The following is a 14752-nucleotide window of genomic DNA, read 5'->3' as shown; positions in this document are numbered from 1 at the left end:
CTATAACTTTTGTAGTAAATATAATATCACATATGTGGGAAAGGAAAAATACTTTTTCAAACGCTGTATAAATGTCACATGAAAATAATGTTTTAAATCTTCATTTTTATGTTATAATACTTCCTGGCTGAGCTGGCTAACTCTACCGCGTACTGGGAGGAAAATTGTGAACAAGCAATTCAACACAAAAAGTATTTCCAACACCACAGATATTGTTGATCTAAAACCTTTTAATAATTTATAACAGCAAGTATCTGCGGGAGCCTACTAACAATCGCTCTTCAAAACAAAAACATTCATATTTCTGACTATCTGTTATGCAAAGAATTAACATTGTGTGGTGCATATAGAGAATGGATTATTATTCCTTTTTATGTGTCATCTGTTGACACCTATACGATTATTACATGCAACGCATTCTGGGCAACACTGTAGTAAGTTATATGCTTTACCTCAGGCAGCACTTTAGGAGAAGTGGCACACAATGCTACTTTAATGATGAGCTATAAACAGTCTAAACATTGTCCCAAAGCTGAACCAATGCACTGTACATCTATCTGCAGAAGAAGTTTAAGTGGGGATATCAGGTGGAGCATCGGAGAGACACCCAATTCTGTTGCACGCAGCATTAAATTCAGGATTGATCCTATGCACAGTGTTTCCCCCCCTTCACCTCCCAACCACCCTTTAATACATGTTTTAATAAAACTAGCTATTACTACTTACAGAACATAAGAGTTGTGTTACAGCTCTGACTGCTATCACTGAAGTCTCTACACATTACAGTATGTGAGGTACTATTATGTGCTATCACAGTATAGGATATTATTATCAGCTATAGACATCAGTGGAACCCAGGGATGTTGGAACTTGTTAACTACAACAATTGTTATCATTACATCAGGACTTAAGCATAGCAAAGAACTTGTTTCAGTATTGTCCAGATAAGGTACACAGGTATAAGAAGTATTAGTTAAATGTATGAAAACAAAAACATATATAATACAGTATCTTAAATGAAAGAACCAAAGCATTTACTAATCATAAAATTCAATAAATTAAAATGTTAATTAGAACACAATTAGAGTCTATAATAGACATTTAGATTCCATACTATTCATATAGTGAAATAATCCATGATCAATGATTGTATCCTGTAGATCAGTTTTTCCCAAACGCAGGCCTCAGGTACCCCTAACAGTGCATGTTTTCCATATTTTCTTGCTGGAGCACAAGTGTATTCAATAATGACTGACACATTTTAAAAGATCCACAAGTGGTACTAATTATTTCCCTTGTGACCTGGAAAACATGCACTGTAAGGACACAATGAGGACTGGATAGGGTAAACACTGCCCTGGATGGTTGTTAGTTGCAGACAGAAAGAAGAAAAAGGGTTAAGATATGAATACAGTGTTACAATATAAACATTTGTTATAATCCTAAAGTGATTATTGGTTGTTTGTTGCGAGCTGCAGGTATTGTCAAATTTTGACAAAAAAAAAAAGGTATAATCACTAGTAGAATCCTACAGTGATTTTGATTAATCAGGACAAAGCAATAATCACAAAACTACAAATTATACATACGGTATGTCAATGCCTTTCTGCATAACTGTGCAAGGGAGATTATTACACATCTTAGAACTCAGAAGGTGTTTTTCACCAATGGCTATGGATGACAAAACACAATATATTATAATAGTTATTATATGTCATATTTCAGTATTAAACATATTAATACACATATTATAAAAATAATTGGTAAATAGTTTGTCTAATAAATATTGAAGGTAAATACATTGTTAAGTGTTAACCTGACATTCTACTGCAGTTTTGTTAAATAATGAAGCAGTATCTCATATTTTTTTCAAAGTGTCTTCAAAACCACATTGTGGAATCAGGTTGCAATAAGTTCTCAAACTTTAGATCAGTGTCGGACTAACCTACTAGGACACCGGGAACAACTCTGATGGGCCCCAGCCACATACAGTGAAGGAGAGGGGTCATAATTGGGGCGGTGTAGCATGTTCCCCAGCAGAAGACAGATCTACACCAGTCACATGGACACCCCTCCAAATTATATAAATGTGCAGGCTCTAGCTGCAGTCAATTAGCTGCACAGGAAGGCAGACGACAGATTAATCTGTAAGGTCACAGGTCATGGCTGCTCAAAGCAGAAAGTAGGGTGTGGGAGCTGAAAAGCCGGCAAGAGACATGGTGCTGCAATGAAAAAGAGAAGAAGAGATTAGAGCATCAGAGAAGCAAGAAAAGGGCACAGAAAAGAAGTAAGGGGACAGAAAAAAAAAACAGGGATGTAGGAAACATCATGGAGATGGACAAGAGAAACAGAAAGTGGAGTGCAGGTAAGATACAGACAGATAAGGGATACATATTTAATCACCTTATGTATATTACTTGTATCTTCCAATATCATACTATTGTCATGAGCTGCACCAGTGTCCCTAGCTGCCGTGACGCTCGGCTCCTTCCCTCAGCTCCGACATGGCTGTCCCTATGATGACTGGGACATCATTTCCTTTTCTGTCCTGACCGTTGGCAGGAGAACGGTCGGGGCGCTCTTTTACTAATCGCGCCACGTCCCGGCATGATCTGGCAGCTGGGCGCATGCGCAGATATAGGGTGATGTGTTCTTGTTTGTGGCCCTTGTTGGGAGAGTGTGCAGGGACATTTTTGGTTCCAGCTGGAGCCCTGCCATTGGTGAGATCTGGCTATACATTATTGTATATATGTTCCTGGGTAATGTTATGCCCAATACAGGCCCCAAAATAGCAATTATTAACAGCCTCTTGAGGCTGATTTTAGGCCCTATGCCTCTTTCCTGATTGGCCCATCATAGTATTTAAGGCAGGGAGGGCTGACGGTTATAGCATTCAGTTCCTGGCTGCTGACCTGCTCCTGTCCTGTTGTTTTCTGTGTTTGACCTTTGATGTGTTTCATGGACTCCGGATATTTTTTCGTGGCCCTGACCTTTGCTTGTGACTCGGATACTCCTGTTTGCTGATCTTTGCCTAAACCTGACCTCGCTGACTTCTCTTGTCCTTGGACCCTGTCTTGTTCCTGACCATCATTACCTTCTGTCATCACCTCCTATTTCCGTGCTGCGGGCACAAAGGACACTTACAAAAGACTACAATTTCAAGGGTTGTACAAGGTAGGGAAGGGGCGTATACATATAGTCAATGTACAGTAAAGTGGTTCCTCAGCAAATTCAAGAAACAGTGCGTGCAGAAGTACACTGTTGCAGAAAGAAGGTTTGCACCTGCTCAAGGTCAAGTCTAAATCACAGATGATAGTGATGACCAAACACAGCATACTTCAACTAATGGAGAAAAGTCTATTTACCTGCACACCTGCACACACCCATCTCATTATACAACACAATACAAGATCTACAGAGGGAAATAACTATGATGTCATTTCGTCACACAGATTGTGATTTTATTGTTTGCTGAGGATTATAGGATTGCTATATAACAAAGAGGTAGGTGCATTCTTTAATCTTTTACAGGCACTGCATACTTGTGCTAATGTAAGGTCCCTAAACGGAGATGTGCCTCACAGGGCGACTAACTCCTAATACCTCCGAATTTACCACAATCCGCATGGATGACTGGATCCTACCTCGGTCCCTGATTGGGGTTTCTCCGGACGCCCGCAGGTAACACCTAAGAGGGAAAACACAGTTAAACCGAGCCTACCAAGTAAGGGCTGTCCGAGACTATGGCAAAGAACAAGGACACGGTCAGTCCAAGCTCACTTGCTGCCTCCTCACTTTGTTCTTGCCAAGACGCGGGGGACTACAGGCACTTAAGACCAAGACTAGTCCGAAGACTAATCCCGCCTCAAGTACCTCACACACCTGCCGGCGAGGGCCTAACCGAAAGGAGGAATCGAGCGTGATACTCACCGGGACACTCCCACTTCTGATCCGGTTCCTCTGCGCCTTCCCGACTCCTGCGGATGACAAGAACACACAGCCTCCCTCTACGCTCTCAGTGAGACTAAGATGGCACCCACAAAACTGGACTGACTACAACAGCGACCCGACCCTAACAACGTTCTAATGGTCGGCAAAGCAACTAAGTCAAACCACTATGACTAACTAGGTGTGGTGCACTAACGGAACTGCTCACTTACACACTACGGGGAACACCAGGCGGTGTTCACGGACTAAACCGGAGGGCGGTTCCTAACCCCCTCACCCAGGTCGTACCAAGAAGCTGCCTTCTTGCTATGGGGTCACCCACAGACCCTAAGGACCGGTTCTTTAAGCCCGGCTGAGGCTCAGTAGAACAGCACACTAACCCGCGGGCCGACTGCCGCACGGAACAGCCGATCGAACTGAACCGCCCGACTGCCTGTACTCGGGTATCTCACACGTGTCACTACGTCCGGAACCACAGGTCCACCTGCACGGAACCGGCCTTGAGGACCCTTGATCAGAACCACGGCCGCCCCTGGAACTGCCTCAAGGTGTGCTGCACTGCCACCAACTCACTCAGCCACCCCCTCTGGGTACCAGTGTGACCCCGGGGACCTAAGGGACAGGAAAACTACGTGTGTTCTCCCCTGACTATGTGTATGCTGGTAACTACACTTGTCCCCACAGCACGGGTTAGCACAGAAAAACCACAGGAACAAGAGCCTACATTTAATGGGGGCCTGACGTCTTGCCCCTGGACACAACTACGTAGCACACCCAAAATACTGTAATTCAACAATACCCGCCGCACAAACAGAATACAATATACAGTACTTTGTAAACTACTTACCAGAGCACACCACTGTTAGCCAACCAGCCGGTTGCTACAGCACCACAGGAGCCTCCGCTCTACTGTACCTCCTAACCACGTGTGCTCACCTCACACAGGACCGCGCCTACACTCACGAGGCTCCCACGCCTCTACCTCATCACCACCAGGGCCGTCTGCCCTTCACACCATGGGCCTCTGCCCAGCTACACACAGAGCCTTGTGCTCTGATTAATGGGCCTCAGCCCCCTCTCTACCTCAGGGCTCTGAGCCCACTAACTAGGGCCTTGTGCCCTGCTACCTAGGGGTCCTAGCCCCTACCTGAGGCCTGTGGCCTCCCTGACTGACTGAGGGCCTTGTGCCCTTAATAGCTTACGGGCTACCAGCCCCTAACCAGGCCCTGTGGCCTTCCTATGGCCTCTAGGCCACTAACTACATAAGGGTCTTGTGCCCTTGTACACCTGGGGCTCTCACGTCCCCTACCTAACTAACAGGGGCTTGTCCCCGTTATCAAAATGCCCTACTGGCCCACTAAATAGTCAGGGGCCTAGTGCCCAGGTCCCTGGGCCTTGTGCCCCTAATTTAGTGTGCTGCGGGCGTGGACCCGGGAGAGGAGTTGCCTGGCAAAGGCCTTACCTTGTGCTGTCTTCGGGGAGCTTCTCCTGGACTCCTTCCCCGTCTGCCGCTGCTTCCACGCTCTGCCGCCGGCTTCTTGTTTTGATCACGCCGGTCTTCAGGCAGCAGAGGCGCTCTTAGCCCTAACAAGGGCTCTCTGCCGCCACTGCTGGTCTCCGCTGTCTTCTCTTCTGTTCTTGATCCCGCAGCTCTCCGCGACACGTCCTCTTCCTGCTCTCTCCACCGACGAACTAACCAACATGGCGGCGCGCGCGCCGACTTAAATAGTCGGCGCCGCGCTAACGTCATCACGTAGCGTCGACGCGACGCCATGTGACGACATGGCGGGTCCGGATTGGCCCGCCGCCATTTTTCCTTTTGAAATGGCCGGGAGGTGAGCCCTGATTGGCTCACCGTCCCGGCTGAACTGAGGGAACCGCCGCCCGAGGGACGACGACGGCCCCGGCCAGGTAAGTCCTCCACACTAATGTTGAAAATTATCTCTGCTTTTCAAATTATTTTCATACGTTTAAATGTAGTCATGTGTGAACATTACCAATGTCTGTTTTAAAATGTTATGTGCATGTTGTATAGTTCCTACATGCTTGCATATATTTGCATTGCAGTTGAGGTGCTTTAAAATTGTTTAACAGTCTTGACTATGTCTATGTCTCATAAGCATACTACTAAGTATGCTTATGACATAAGAATTGAGATTTTTTTAAGACTCTTTCTCTATATAGTCATGCATGGGCTTGGTGGAAGCCTGTAATTTGGAGGACAACAGATGTCGCCCACTCTGAAACCAGCAATTGATACACCATCACTGGCCATTGGAGCGGGTCTTCAGGCCATATGTCATCATTTTTGGGATGTCTGATGCTGAGGTGGTGCATCGCTATTGACTATACTGTAACTCGAAAAATAAGGCAGATACAGTAGTTTGGCTTGGATAATTGGATTTGGGAGGAATAGTTACCTTAGGGGTCCAAACCAAATTTTGTGGTGATTCCTTAATAAACACGCAATACTTCAAATAAACTGGAATAATTAAGCCACGATTAGTAAATAGTTTAATACATTGAAAAATCAATTTTTCGGAATCTAATGGTCAGACAGTCAAGATATTTGGCAGAAATAGTTATTTGGACATCCTCTCTCAAATAAAAAAAATTTCAATAAAATCTGAGATTGGTGGTGGACACACCTCGTTGAACGGATGTGGAATGACCCATCTTAAATATAGCAAAGCAAAAAAAATCATAAATGGCAGGGGCAAGCTGGGTCTTTTCCTGTTTCTCAAATGATGCTTCTTTCTGGCCTGTCTTTTAAATGTGAAAATTTAGGTGCAAATATCCCACAGGCAATAGGCATGGAGTCCCTCTGGGATTTTTTTCGCACCACAGTGGACCACTAAAACACTGCTGCCCAATAGGTTCAAATCCTGTTGTTGGTTGGTCTCCTACTACCTTCCTTTGCTTTCCCTTCCTCCTAACACCCAATTCATTTATTTCCCATATAAAAATATTAATCTCCTAACAAAATGACTCAGATAGTCAAACTGAATTAGTCAGAATTAAGTCTAATATATATGTGTAAGTACATGTATTGTGGGCAGCACAGTGGCCTAGTAGTTAGCACGTCTGCCTCACAGCACTGGGGTCATGAGTTTGATTCCTGACCATGGCTTTATCTGTGTGGAGTTTGTATGTTCTCCCTGTGTTTGCGTGGGTTTCCTCCGGGTGCTCCGGTTTCCTCCCACACTCCAAAAACATACTAGTAAGTTAATCGGCTGCTTTCAAAATTGACCCTAGTCTCTCCCTCTCTGTGTGTCTGTGTGTGTGTGTGTGTGTGTGTGTGTGTGTGTCTATATTAGGGAATTTAGACTGTAAGCCCCAGTGGTGCAGGGACTGATGTGAATGAGTTCTCTGTACAGCGCTGCTGAATTAGTGGTGCTATATAAATAAATGATGATGATGTGTATACACAGAGAGGGAGATAGACATACACATTTACTTGCATATACTGTATATATTAGGCTTAATTGCATATGTTTTTTTATTACAAATGTATTTGTTGATCTTGTTATACTGTGTAAATTTTGAATAAAAGGAATACAACTATTACATTACTGTCAGATTTTATGATCTACATTTTAAAATGTTAACTTGAGCATGTTATGACATAATGAGGGAAGCTGTAGTTGTCTCCAGATGTCAGAAACAGTGGAGCCACACATGGCCTAATACTGAAACAAGATTTTATTGCCCCTTTAATTTTTTCACATAAACTCATTTGTTACTTATATTCTAATTAATTGGGGAAGAAATGTCCAGCTGGCATCCACCATTGGACTGGGTTTCTAAGGCTGTATCTCAATTAACATTTTATGGGATGTATCATTCCGGTATTTAAAAATTTGTCACTGGAAAATGCTGTTCCTATAAATGTCCTTATTTTTCTATTTTCATTAATTAATGGTACTGTACAGATTTCTGTAATGTGAGCCGCTATCAATGCATAATCTCTGGGACCTATAATTTAAATTTTATTGAATAAGAGCATTTAATATGAAATTATTACATTGTAACCATAACTAATCTGTCATCATGGGGTTGTTATGAACCAAGTCCCACATAGACATTTCTATGACATTTCTATACCAAGGGCATAATTACGGCTGTGGTAGCCCATTATGATGTGTATCCAGTCGCTCCTGATGCCCCTGGCCTTGCTCTTCAGTTCCCTATGACCAGGAAGAGTGGGTGCCTTTGGAGCAGTGTATCAATAAGCATCATTGCCTCCTACCTCCCCGCAACAAATAATTGCTTTTGGGCCCATCCATGGATGCACTACAGTGTTAGCATTTATACTTGTGTTTAACTCATATATTTACACCTTATTTTTTACAATTTGGAAACTTTGAACCATGGTAAAAATACTGTATGTACAACTATGGTAATTATGAATGGCACTTCACTGCAGTGCATTCATTGTTTCACTGTTTTATGTAGCTGTAAATACTTCTAAAGCAGATAAAATATTCAGGAACTTCCCTCTATTTGCTGAAATGTAGCACACATCCACTGCATCACATATCTTAATACTATAAAATTTGGAACAATTTTATGAAGTCAGGCTTCTTGTTTATTTTCACCATTTACAATAAAGTTTTCCTACCCATAGGACATTAAAAGCAGTAAGTGTCTGATAACACTTAGGACAGCAGCTTGTGTTCATGCTAATCTCCTCACAATAAAATTGAAATGATGGTTACCATTTTGCTGCAGTCTCAGAAATGTAATAAAATGGAGTCATAAAAAAAGGAAATAGTCATCTGTTGTTGATAGGATTAGCGTCTCACCAATATGCTCAGAAATCTTGTGTGAATATTTATTTTTTGGCAGAGAGGTCGTTGAGAACATTGAGCTATCTTATTAAGAGAATATTTAATAGGCTTGGGACATTGTGACTGGAGACGATTTCAACAAATTAGTCAATGTTCCTGTAACAAATTCAATCACTTGTTGAATAATGGTTTTCTATTACTCATTGCTATGAAAGGTAATAAGTGACTAGCATAGACAGTCAATTTTTTTCTAAATTGTGTTTTAATCACTATTCATTGTTCCTTGAATTGCACTTAGCAGATGTGCTATGACATATTTTAATGAATAGAAAATATTTAAGGTGTGACAAATCTTGCTAGCTTAAAGCAATGCTTTACAAAGAAATATATCTTTGGCAGCTATGTCAATGGATGCTTTGTCACAATGAAATGTTTCACATTAAGGTAGGAAACTGGTACTATTATTATTATTATTATTATTATTATTATTATTATGGAACTTAAATGGTTGGTAAAAATGTTCCTGTAAGAACTTATTTGCAGGAATGTCATTTCTATAAGATTTTAATTACTTAGATTTTTTTTCAGAATAACTGATGTTTTGAAAATACTTTGTGTAAACTAAATAAACTTATTATATACAAAAAATGTAGTACAGGCAGGGCCGGATTAAGGGAATGGAGGCCCTTGGGCTAAGGGGGCCTCCATTCCCCCGTGAGGGCCCCCCCGGTGATCCGAGCCGCCCCCCCCCCCCCCCCCTCCCGACACTTACCTCCTTCTCCTCCTTTCCCGGAACGCTGTACACTCTTTACTGAGGAGATCTCGTGAGATTAAGACTCACGAGATCTCCTCAGTGAGGAGACTACAGCGCGCCAGGGAAGGAACGCAGTGAAACTGCTCAGCAGCACTGATCATGCCAGGGGCGCCCCCGCCCCCGACCAATCAATACTGCTGCTGAGCAGTTTCAAGGGCCCCCTGGATGCCAGAGGCTCCTGGGCTGTAGCCCAGTTAGCCCTAGGGTTAATCCGGCCCTGAGTACAGGTAAGGCAAAGAAAGAAAATTATGAGTTATGAGGCAATTTCACATTTCAAGGGGAGATCATGTCAAATAGTATGAATGCCATAATGGCAGCCCACCATGATATCCATACACTGTTACAGAGTAAGATTACCCATAGTAAGATCCCCAGCACAACCTACATGGCAGCCTCAGGGTACTGTTCATACCTTCATCCTTATTGCATGCTGGGAAATCTAACAGTGATGCAAAAGACATCGCATGCACAGATGCCAATTGGCCAGCTAGCAACAGGGTGCGGTTGCTAACTGATATCCCAGTGTCTTGGAGCATGCCATGAGTCAACTAGCAGGTTAGTGTTCAACATGGTGTGAGCTGAGAAAATAGGTAACCTTTTCTACTTTTTTATAACAAATCTTATGTACCTATTTTTCCGTTATAAAGGCTGAGAGGTATAATTACATATTTCTGTGGGGTACATGATACTTTTTACAATGAGTGCATTATTTAAAAGTTTGCACTATAACAAGTGCTTAAGTTCCCTGCAGCTGATTATTGCAGAACTGTTCATCACAAAATCACACTGAGAACTATATAGTTGATTATTGGATCATCCAGCGGAATAAAAATATTGACTGCAGAGGAACACGTTTAAGCCTAACAGTTTATACATCATTTAGCAGCACAGTTCATTGAATTTTAATTTGCATGTCTAGAATTTATAGGCAATTCGTCATAGAGAAAGTCTCTGTTGAAGTTATATAATGTGTAACTTCTGTTTGCAAAGTTTAAAATGTATCTAACCACACTAGAAATGCAAAACTTTAATTACAAAGAGCACAAGTAATATTTCGCAAGCTAGAATGATCCCTCTATAGCAGCAACAGGGACAGATTGAGATCTTAAAATGGCCCTAGAAAATAATCTGAAATTGGCCTCATGCTGTAGGCTAAATTGTCAGTAGATGTGGTAAAATCAACACAAGGTCACACAATGCATGGACCACCATTGTGGGTGCAGCCATAGACAGAGTGGGCATTGCCACCATGTAAGGGGATTGACTATCCTGTTGGACGTTGCTTGGTCGCTCTCTAAAAACTTCCCTTCATCTTCAAACTGTGTGCACTATTCTTGGCACATGTCCTTCCTTGGCACTTTCATTAGCAGAGCAGTTTGAAGCTTGACATATCTTGAGACTGTCACTGCAGTTGGGACAAGATCCTGACTGGCAGGACAGTCCACCAAAATAAGGACTGTTCCATCAGAGTCTGACCAACAGCAATTTTGCTTTCTCCTACCTGTTCTTCTAGATTTCACTACCTGCTGCTGATGGTTAAACTCACTTGCTGGAATGTTGGGGCCCTGTTTGGAAAAAGTAAAGGCACAAGAATTATGGAAAGCTGAGCAATGCATGATCGTTCTAGGTTCCACTCCACCCATCGAGCCCTGACAAATAAATCACACCCACATTTCATAATTATACCTCCTTCCGTTAACCAACACTAACATTAAAAAACTAGCATTCACATTTTACAAATAAGTTCTCTCCTGACCTGTATTGAAATTAAATTATTAGCCCCCATATTTAAAACAGAGATGGCACATTGCATTTAAAGCCCCACATTGCATTACTACCTACACACACATTTACAGTTGCTTTGCCAATCAAAAAGCTAAAAAAAAACCTTCTCCTTTTCTGCATTTTGTGGCTCATGTTGATTTGAGCATATTCTTACTGGCTTAGCCTAAAATGGACAAATTTGTACTGCACATGCCCACTAAAAATGGTGTATACATACATCTGTATGCAGACTTGGTACACCTCCAGTTGGAGAGGAAGAATGGGGGAGGTAAGGAGTGTGCAAATGCAGATTGAGTACATTAAGGGTGTATTTGTATAACTGCAAACTGATGCAGAACTGCATAAAGATGCATATATGCCTGTTAGTTGCCATATCACTTGCAGGTGGGCTGGTCCAAATACAGGCTAATGATTTTGATGCTAACCAGCACTAGCTAACCACTTTGGATTGGATGATTGCATTTTCACCTCTGCGGCTGATAGGTGGTTTCTTCATTCATTCATTCTTCGTGTCTATTTTATATGGTTTTGTGGTCGTATTTTAGCAAGACTTTTGTTATCACTTTTGGTACACAAAGAGGAAAGTATGTATGCTGTATTTGAGTGTTGTTTTTTTGCACAAATTTATTCCACCCTAGTAGCAAATGCTACTAGGTTGGAATAAGTTTAAAATATTTGGTGTAAGTATAACTCATGTATGCCTGATGTAAACCTGGCACAAGGGCTACTGGCATAGAGCTGCATGCAGTAGCTTTACCATCCGAAGTATTGAAGTTAAGCTGCCACCTTGTATAAAGGAAATGTTTTGGTGAAATTTTGTAAATATTGATTTGCAGTCCTGGATTGAGTGCCAATATTTATTGTATATTTGCTTTATATATGTATAAAAATAAACTGACATTTAAGCTTCAACAACAAGATTGTGTGCTCTAACTATATGCTTAGTTGTAATCCTACAGCATTCATCATCATCATTATCATAATCATTTATTTATATAGCGCCACTAATTCCACAGCACTGTACAGAGAAACCATTCACATCAGTCCCTGCCCCACTGGAGCTTACAGTCTAAATTCCCTAATATAGACACACATTCACACACAGCCAGACAGGGAGGGAGAGACTAGTGTCAATTTTGATAGCAGCCAATTACCTACCTGTATGTTTTTGGAGTGTGGGAGGAAACCGTAGCACCCGGAGGAAACCCACGCAAACACAGGGAGAACATACAAACTCCACACAGATAAGGCCATAGTCGTGAATTGAACTCATGACCCCAGTGCTGTGAAGCAGAGGTGCTAACCACTAGGCCACTGTGCTGCTCAGCATTCAGAGGGACCTCCTAACTATCTGATCTATATGGGAATTTCGGTATGTATAAGGGTTGAGCTAATGAAAAGAGCTTTTATTATGCTAATACTGAAATGAAGCAAGACGTCCCATTCTTGGAATTGGAAATGGAATCAACTAATAGAGATCGAGCTTTGTAATATAACAGATGCCTCTGGACAATGTGAATTGGGACTTGTTACTTTAAGAGATAATATCTTATGTTGTCTAAGAAATAAGGATATACGTGTTAGAATATTGTGAATATATAATTAGTTATGCAACTTGAGCTTTTAGATTGAAGCAGTCAGAGATGTATACTCTCATTTTGTAAGATAGCTGTTTTGCTTGCTATTATTATTTATATTTTATTCTGTAGTAAACATTTATTCCTTCAAACTTTTTTGGGACATTCAGTCATTTCAACCCCTGGCATTTCCCACCCCTGTCATTGACTTGTTTAGCTGTAATTCTAACCTGATGGCTGAATTATAGTTCACAGTCTCAACATGCTTTTGAGTCTTTCCTCTCGGGACTGCCGCTCAGGGACTCAAATTCCTGCAATAGAATTTTAAAGCTCAAGCCTCACCTTTCTAATGTGAGTGCAAATTATCTTGCACATTGTTATTGAAATTGTTTATTGGATACACACCATATTTACTTTCATCTTTTACCTGTGGTCCATCTGCACAGATTGATGTATCATCAATCTGCGTAAAAAACTAATTTTGTATTATTGATGCGAAGGGGCTCTTTATAATAAGTTTTTTTTTATAATAAGTAGTCACCCTCGGAGGCAAGACCCCAAGCTCTGGTGTTACACCCCTAAGCCTGCTGCTTCTTCCATTAAGCAGGCGGAAAGTGAAGACAGCATGTCCTGTTCCTGAGACTGGGGGTGTGGCACTGGTCTGTAAAATCATATCCCAGTAGTACACTTCCAGTCAGAGCCGGCTTTAGACCTCATGGGTCCCTAGGCAAGATATTGGTTTGGAGGCCCCCCCTGAAACAATCCATAGCACTATATTTTAATGTAGCATATACTCCTATAGTTAAGTAGAAGGGTAAGCTATGTGCCACCGCACATCACGCTGCTCCTCCTGCATCACCATGCGGCCCCTCATTATTGTCCCTCTCATCACACTGTGCTCTCCTTTATCATTACACTGCATCACACTGTGGCCCCTCATTACTGTCCCTCTCATCACACTGTGCCCTCTCTGCCCAGCACCTTCACACATGCCCCCTCTCTGCCCAGCACCTTCACACATGCCCCCTCTCTGTGCCCAGCACCTTCACACATGCCCCCTCTCTGTGCCCAGCACTTTCACACATGCCCCCCTCTTACACTGCAGCTTCAATCTCACACACACTAGCTCTCCATCACAGTATACCTTCTTCTTACCTTTATCTGTGACTCCAGGAACAGCTGCAGCTCCTGCACACTGACTATACCATAGAGATCCAGCGCAGCCCGCCTAACACTGTGTACCATGTGACCGCTGCCACATGACCCTGCGATTACAGAGTGACCTGGGAAGGTAGCTAAGCTGAAGCAGCCCCTCCCCTGACTTGCGGCACCCGACCCCCTCCCCCAGCGCGGGGGAGGGGGGGCGGGTGCCGCGAGTCATGGGAGGGGCTACAATTTTTTTTTCCTTCTTCTTGTCCACCCCCCCATCTGGGCCCCCTAAGAGCCGCTAGGCCCTAGGCAGGTGCCTAGGTTGCCTAGCGGTAAATCCGGCCCTGCTTCCAGTGCATCACAGACATGGAGGAGCAGAAGCCAGCAGCTTCACAGTTAAGGTTGGCAGTAGCCAGCACTCACTGTGGGGGTGTCATGAGGATATTAAAAAACTTAATAAGTGGCATCATGTCACTCATTCAGGGTTGTAGGTATCCATCTAGGTCTGCCTAAGAGTAGCTCCGGACCAGTACCCAATTGTCCAGTAATCTATTGATAAATGTTATTATTGTTGAACAATGAAATATTAGGATTCTATTGGTCATACAAACCATGCATTTTTCTTGTTGGCAAACTATTTCTTTTCACAGAAATATTCATATGCTATATATAACACCCTGCAGGAAAAG

The 14752-nt window shown here is 42.5% G+C and overlaps 1 long non-coding RNA gene across 1 annotated transcript; it reads right to left on the bottom strand.

Annotated features, from left to right (window-relative positions):
- Positions 1 to 210: 210 nt before the first annotated feature.
- LOC142157826 (uncharacterized) lies at positions 211 to 2594 on the bottom strand. The gene is made up of 2 exons (XR_012692651.1): positions 2404 to 2594; positions 211 to 2222 (listed from the first exon to the last, which is right to left on the bottom strand). It is a non-coding gene; the product is annotated as an uncharacterized LOC142157826 (long non-coding RNA).
- Positions 2595 to 14752: the final 12158 nt, after the last annotated feature.

The sequence above is a fragment of the Mixophyes fleayi genome, chromosome 5, assembly GCF_038048845.1.
Source record: "Mixophyes fleayi isolate aMixFle1 chromosome 5, aMixFle1.hap1, whole genome shotgun sequence".
Classification (NCBI taxonomy): Eukaryota; Metazoa; Chordata; class Amphibia; order Anura; family Limnodynastidae; genus Mixophyes; species Mixophyes fleayi.
This window is presented reverse-complemented; position numbering and strand designations above follow the sequence as displayed.